The sequence below is a fragment of the Hemibagrus wyckioides genome, linkage group LG19, assembly GCF_019097595.1.
Source record: "Hemibagrus wyckioides isolate EC202008001 linkage group LG19, SWU_Hwy_1.0, whole genome shotgun sequence".
Taxonomy (NCBI): Eukaryota; Metazoa; Chordata; class Actinopteri; order Siluriformes; family Bagridae; genus Hemibagrus; species Hemibagrus wyckioides.
This window is the reverse complement of record NC_080728.1, coordinates 21322501-21330000: the sequence shown is the minus strand read 5'-3', so window position 1 is coordinate 21330000 and position 7500 is coordinate 21322501. Positions and strand designations below refer to the sequence as shown.

The window sequence follows — 7500 nt, the reverse complement described above, 5'->3', positions numbered from 1 at the left end:
GCTTGATTTACTCCTTTATTTTGTACCAATGCTTACTTGACTAGCCTAGTGTTAATCTTACAAAACTAAAGCTAATAAATCTAGTAACATTAGTTAAGTTTACCTAACGTTAGTTAGAAATGGGTTGAAGCAGTTAAGTAGCTCAACTTCCGTTATTTCTGTTTCTACTTAACTTTGTTAACTAGCTTAACTTCACTCACATTAATTACTTTAACTACCTTAACTTTATTAACATTAATTACTTTGTTACTTGCCTCATGAGCCCAACTTTTTTATGAAATGCTATTAAGCGTAAATTAACATTATTAGCGTGTTATGCTTCATGCGTAACTTTCCTAACAGCTGAACTTTAGTCATCTTAACATAACTATCTAAATTTTTCTAATGTTACTAGCTTTAATGTCAGTACTGCTAGCTAGTCTCTCTTAGCTTAGCTCTTGCTTAGTTAGCGGTGGTAGTGATGTCCTTAGCGCCCCGTCTCCATCTGTAAGGTAAAACCCACACCAGCAGACTGACACGCTCTTCTTCTTGATGTTTTTGTATACTGTACTTTTTATTGACAATATTTTTTGATCACCACATAGTTTTGACCAAAATACAATCAGTAATAAATAAAAAAAAAATGGACACAAAATAAATAAAATGATTCTCTGTAACGTGCAGAAATAACTCGAAGACAGGAAGAGGAGGTTCTGTACATGAGGTCACCCGGGCAACGCCTACAGAAAATAATTCAACATCTTTACACCGAAATAATAAAATAATTCACAGCAAGCAACAAAGTTCGTCGTCTTTTAAAAGTTAAGTCTGGACTTGGACGAGTCGATACACACTCTACGTTCACTAGCAGCTACGCCTGTCTTGTAGTTATTTCTCCTAGTCGAGAGGCGGGGTTTTGCTTGGTGATGAAGCCGTCTGATTGGCTGATGAGCGATGATTGATTGGCAGCAGAGTGATGGGACTCTTTCTACATCCAACAGTCTGAGTGCACTACAAGAAACTGTTTTTTAATCAGTGGGGGTGTGGTCTCATCAGACCCAGTCGAAGGGGCCGTGGCTTTGTCCCTGACAGTCTAAACAGGGGCGTGGCTTACCTCCTGCTGTTAGGATCTGCACATGTTGTGCCTTGTTTTGGGATTTTTTTTGTTTGTTTTACTTGACAGTCTAAACTGGGGCGTGGCTTCTATCTTAACAGACACCCCTCTATCTTGATCAACACCCCTCTATCTTGGGGTGTAGTCTATATTTTGATCGACACCCATCCATCTTGGGGTGTGGCCTCTATCTCGAGCGACATCCCTCTATCTTGGGACGTGGCATCTAATGTCCCAGTGAAATGGGCGTGGGCTTTCTATCTCTGTGACCCAGTGAAAAGGATGTGCTTTTAGTTTGTGCTTCAGCCCCAGAAAAGGGGGCGTGGTCTGAATTTCTCCAAGCTAACACTGTTTACACCGTACAATACTGAATCACGTCACGTCGTACCGAAACGACTCAACGAATCAAACTGCACTGAACCTCCGAAAGATTTGAATGATTCGTTCACACTTCCGGTGATTCGTTACGTTTATAAATAAATAAAGAAGTGATACGAATCGTCTGAACGAACCTTACTGTTTAAATACAGCTACAATTAAATTACTTCTGTTTTTCAAAGGCTTTGGAATGTTTAAGTACTTTAGTGCACGCAGCATGGGAAGACTGAGCTGAGCCACGCCCACTTTTCAGCAGTTTGTACTGAAACATGAAGGGGTTCAAATCAATAAAGTTACAAAACGGATTTTTTTAAAAATGTAACTAAACCTAAATTAAAGTGGAGTTTAATAAACGCTGCATTCACATAAACAATTTAAGTGCAGGTTTATTTAACTCAATAAACATTACTAGCTAAAGTTCGTTCAGTTAAAGCTAGTTACTAGCTTCACTAGATTCATTTCCATACTATTGCCTCCTCTTTTAGCTTAAATGAGTTGTTCTGATTAAATCGATTTATTTTCCTAAATAAATGTCTATTCCTGAGTCTCTTCTTACCAGCAATAATAATAATAATAATAATAATAATGTGTTTCTGATTCTAAAGTTCCGACGCTAGCATTCCTGTTCTTCCTGCAGCTTAGCATTTGCGGCATTACTTGATTTTCTGGCGTGTTTTGTAACACTAGTATAAAATTAGTAATGTTATTTTTCTTCATTAGCTTATCATGTACTGTTCTCTCCTTCAGTTTTGTAGCATTGCTAGCTTGTTCTGTGATGTTTACGCACCATCGCATCTTTAGTCATGTGATTCCTTTCACTAGTTTAACTTTCTACACTAGCCTAAGCTCTGTACTGTTCCTTCTTTTGAGCTTAACAAGCCGTAAAAACTTCCATATCCTCGCTAATGTATTTTTTTTCACTAGCTTAGCTTCTGTACTACTTCCTTTTAGCTTGACTTCAGTAACATTAGTTCATTTCATTTGGAAGTAATGTCACACACTGGGGTCAGTTTTAAACAGTGCAAAGTTTTCTGTTTGTTTTTTTTTTCTTATTTTGAGGTTTCATACCGTTACTCATCAGCTTATAAAATGACTTAGCTTATTCTGTACTTGTTTTAGCTAGCTTAACTTTAGTAACATTACCACCTTAACATCTGTAGCGTTACACCACTTTATCTTTAGATACTTTTCTTAATTTACTAGCTTTAGTTAATGTTACCTACTTTACTAGCATAGCTTTAGTTAGGTCAATGTCTTGACTAGCTTAATGTTAGCATGGTTCAGCTGGGCTGTCTAGCCTCAGTGACATAACACTTAAACTCAGCATCATAACATGACCTCAGGGTGAAGTCATTATTAAAAATGACACGGGCCCAAAACAGAACCCTGTGGAACACCTCGATCCGCTGTAATGATTTCTGAACCAGGTGAATCAAGAAGAAGAACAAAAAGAAGAAGGAGCATGATGTTCATGATGTGAAGTAATAAAAAAAAAAAAACAGTCAAGGTCTCAGAGCTGTGAAGCGTTGCGGAAGCCGAAGGGGGTCAAAAATCTGAGAGTTGAATAACAAACATGGAAGAAAGTAATAATCAGGAATAAAATGAGTGTGTGGTATAAATGTGCTGCTAATCACTCTGTCTGTGGCAGTTCAACACTATCAATATATTTATATCCAAATAAAATGAAATCTGAAACCTTTTTGTTGTCCAATAACTGAAAATAAAAACAGTTTGTGGTAGTGCACTTGGAATTGAAAACTCTTAACAGTTTCTTAAAGCAGCAGGGTTGAACCTCTTACGCCTTCACACATTCATAATTACGCTCTTCTAACACACAGTCAGGTGTGTGTGTGTGTGTGTGTGTGAGACAGCAGGAGGTGTGGTACAAAGAAATAAAAGTGTGTGACAGAAGGAATGAAGTCGGTGTTGAATACAGCAGTGTGTCAGTAGATGATAGAGATTTGGATATAAAACTGTATCTATAATCCTGTACAGTCACTCTGGCGTAGAGAGGGTGGGACAGGGGCGGGGTTAGGTGGGCGGGGCAGGAGAGCACCGTGGCGCTTTACGGTTTGGCCCCCGTCTGTCCGGGCAACGTGTGTGTTCTCTTGGCAGTGTGTGTGAGCAGATCTCTGATCCCCGACATCATCATCACACTCGAGTCCGCAACACTGCTGCAACACACACACAAAAACACACCCATACATCAACACACACACACACACACACACACACACAAAAACACACCCATACATCAACACACACACACACACACACACACACACAAAAACACACCCATACATCAACACACACACACACACACACACAAAAACACACCCATACATCAACACACACACACACACACACACACACAAAAACACACCCATACATCAACACACACACACACACACACACACACACACACACACACAAAAACACACCCATACATCAACACACACACAAAAAACACACCCATACATCAACACACACACACACACACACAAACACACCCATACCCATACATCAACACACACACACACACACAAAAACACACCCATACATCAACACACACACACACACAAAAACACACCCATACATCAACACACACACACACACACACACACACACAAAAACACACCCATACATCAACACACACACACACAAAAACACACCCATACATCAACACACACACACAAAAACACACCCATACATCAACACACACACACACACACACACAAAAACACACCCATACATCAACACACACACACACACAAAAACACACCCATACATCAACACACACACACAAAAACACACCCATACATCAACACACACACACACACACACACAAAAACACACCCATACATCAACACACACACACACACACACAAAAACACACCCATACATCAACACACACACACACACAAAAACACACCCATACATCAACACACACACACACACACACACAAAAACACACCCATACATCAACACACACACACACACACAAAAAACACACCCATACCCATACATCAACACACACACACACACACACAAAAACACACCCATACATCAACACACACACACACACACAAAAACACACCCATACATCAACACACACACACACACACAAAAACACACCCATACATCAACACACACACACACACAAAAACACACCCATACATCAACACACACACACAAAAACACACCCATACATCAACACACACACAAACACACACCCATACATCAACACACACACAAACACACAAAACACACCCATACCAACACACACATCACACACACACACACACACAAAAACACACCCATACATCAACACACACACACACACAAAAACACACCCATACATCAACACACACACACACACAAAAACACACCCATACATCAACACACACACACACACACACACAAAAACACACCCATACATCAACACACACAAACACACCCATACCCATACATCAACACACACACACACACACAAAAACACACCCATACATCAACACACACACACACACACAAAAACACACCCATACATCAACACACACACACACACACAAAAACACACCCATACATCAACACACACACACAAAAAACACACCCATACCCATACATCAACACACACACACACACACACACACAAAAACACACCCATACCCATACATCAACACACACACACACACACAAAAACACACCCATACATCAACACACACACACACACAAAAAACACACCCATACATCAACACACACACACACACACACACAAAAACACACCCATACCCATACATCAACACACACACACACACAAAAACACACCCATACCCATACATCAACACACACACACACAAAAACACACCCATACCCATACATCAACACACACACACACACACAAACACACCCATACATCAACACACACACACACACACACAAACACACCCATACATCAACACACACACACACACACACACACAAACACACCCATACATCAACACACACACACACACACACAAAAACACACCCATACATCAACACACACACACAAACACACCCATACCCATCCATCAACACACACACACACACACACACAAACACACCCATACATCAACACACACACACACACAAAAACACACCCATACATCAACACACACACACACACACAAAAACACACCCATACATCAACACACACACACACACACAAAAACACACCCATACATCAACACACACACACAAACACACCCATACCCATACAACACACACAAACACACACCCATACATCAACACACACACACACACACAAAAACACACCCATACATCAACACACACACACACACACACACAAACACACCCATACATCAACACACACACACAAACACACCCATACCCATACATCAACACACACACACAAACACACCCATACATCAACACACACACACACACACAAAAAACACACCCATACCCATACATCAACACACACACACACACACACACAAAAACACACCCATACATCAACACACACACACACACAAAAACACACCCATACATCAACACACACACACAAAAACACACCCATACATCAACACACACACAAACACACCCATACCCATACATCAACACACACACACACACACACAAAAACACACCCATACATCAACACACACACACACAAACACACCCATCCATCAACACACACACACAAAAACACACCCATACCCATACATCAACACACACACACACAAAAACACACCCATACATCAACACACACACACACACAAAAACACACCCATACATCAACACACACACACACACAAAAACACACCCATACAACACACACACACACACAAAAACACACCCATACATCAACACACACACACACACACACAAAAACACACCCATACCCATACATCAACACACACACACACACACACCCACATACCCATACACCAGCACACACACACACACACACACACACACCCATACCCATACATCAACACACACACACACACACACCCATACCCATACATCAACACACACACACACACACACACACACACACCCATACATCAACACACACACACACACACCCATACCCATACATCAGCACACACACACCCATACCCATACATCAGCACACACACACACACACACACCCATACCCATACATCAGCACACACACACCCATACCCATACATCAGCACGCACACGCACACACACACACAAAAACACACCCATACCCATACATCAGCACACACACACACACACACACACAAAAACACACCCATACATCAACACACACACACACACACACACAAAAACACACCCATACATCAACACACACACACACACACACACACAAAAACACACCCATACATCAACACACACACACACACAAAAACACACCCATACATCAACACACACACACACACACACACACAAAAACACACCCATACCCATACATCAACACACACACACACACACCCATACCCATACATCAGCACACACACACACACACACACACACACCCATACCCATACATCAGCACACACACACCCATACCCATACATCAGCACACACACACACACACACAAAAACACACCCATACCCATACATCAACACACACACACACACACACACACACACACAAAAACACACCCATACATCAACACACACACACACACACAAAAACACACCCATACCCATACATCAACACACACACACACACAAACACACCCATACATCAACACACACACCCATACCCATACATCAGCACACACACACACACACCCATACCATACATCAACACACACACACACACACACACACAGAAAATATGTAAATGAATAATAATAAAACAAACAATTAGTACATTCTTTTGAAAGTATAAAAATAATTGAATGAATGAATAATTGATAAATTTGTTATTGTTTATTTTAAATATATTTGATTATAAAGTTACATTTAAAATGAACAATGTTTTTAATAAAATAATAAATAAAAGTGTGTGTGTGTGTGTGTGTCTCACA

At 40.6% G+C, this 7500-nt stretch overlaps 2 protein-coding genes across 6 annotated transcripts in view; one reads left to right on the top strand and one right to left on the bottom strand.

The window, feature by feature from the left end:
- Window positions 1-3705, top strand: part of acss3 (acyl-CoA synthetase short chain family member 3) — a 44317-nt gene extending 40612 nt beyond the window's left edge. The window contains exon 16 of the mRNA XM_058416696.1: window positions 1-3705. This exon is cut by the window's left edge and continues 845 nt beyond it. The gene's annotated coding sequence lies outside the window, so the exon portion shown is untranslated.
- The window catches only part of ppfia2 (PTPRF interacting protein alpha 2), a 143603-nt gene continuing 139601 nt past the window's right edge, over window positions 3499-7500 (bottom strand). For 4 of the 5 annotated variants that reach the window (XM_058416690.1, XM_058416692.1, XM_058416693.1 and 1 more), the window contains 2 exons: window position 7500; window positions 3502-3645 (listed from right to left, as the gene is read on the bottom strand). The exon at window position 7500 is cut by the window's right edge and continues 84 nt beyond it. The gene's annotated coding sequence lies outside the window, so the exon portion shown is untranslated. Of the gene's footprint in view, window positions 3646-7499 lie in introns of all 5 variants that reach the window. The other variant, XM_058416691.1, reaches the window with a different exon arrangement.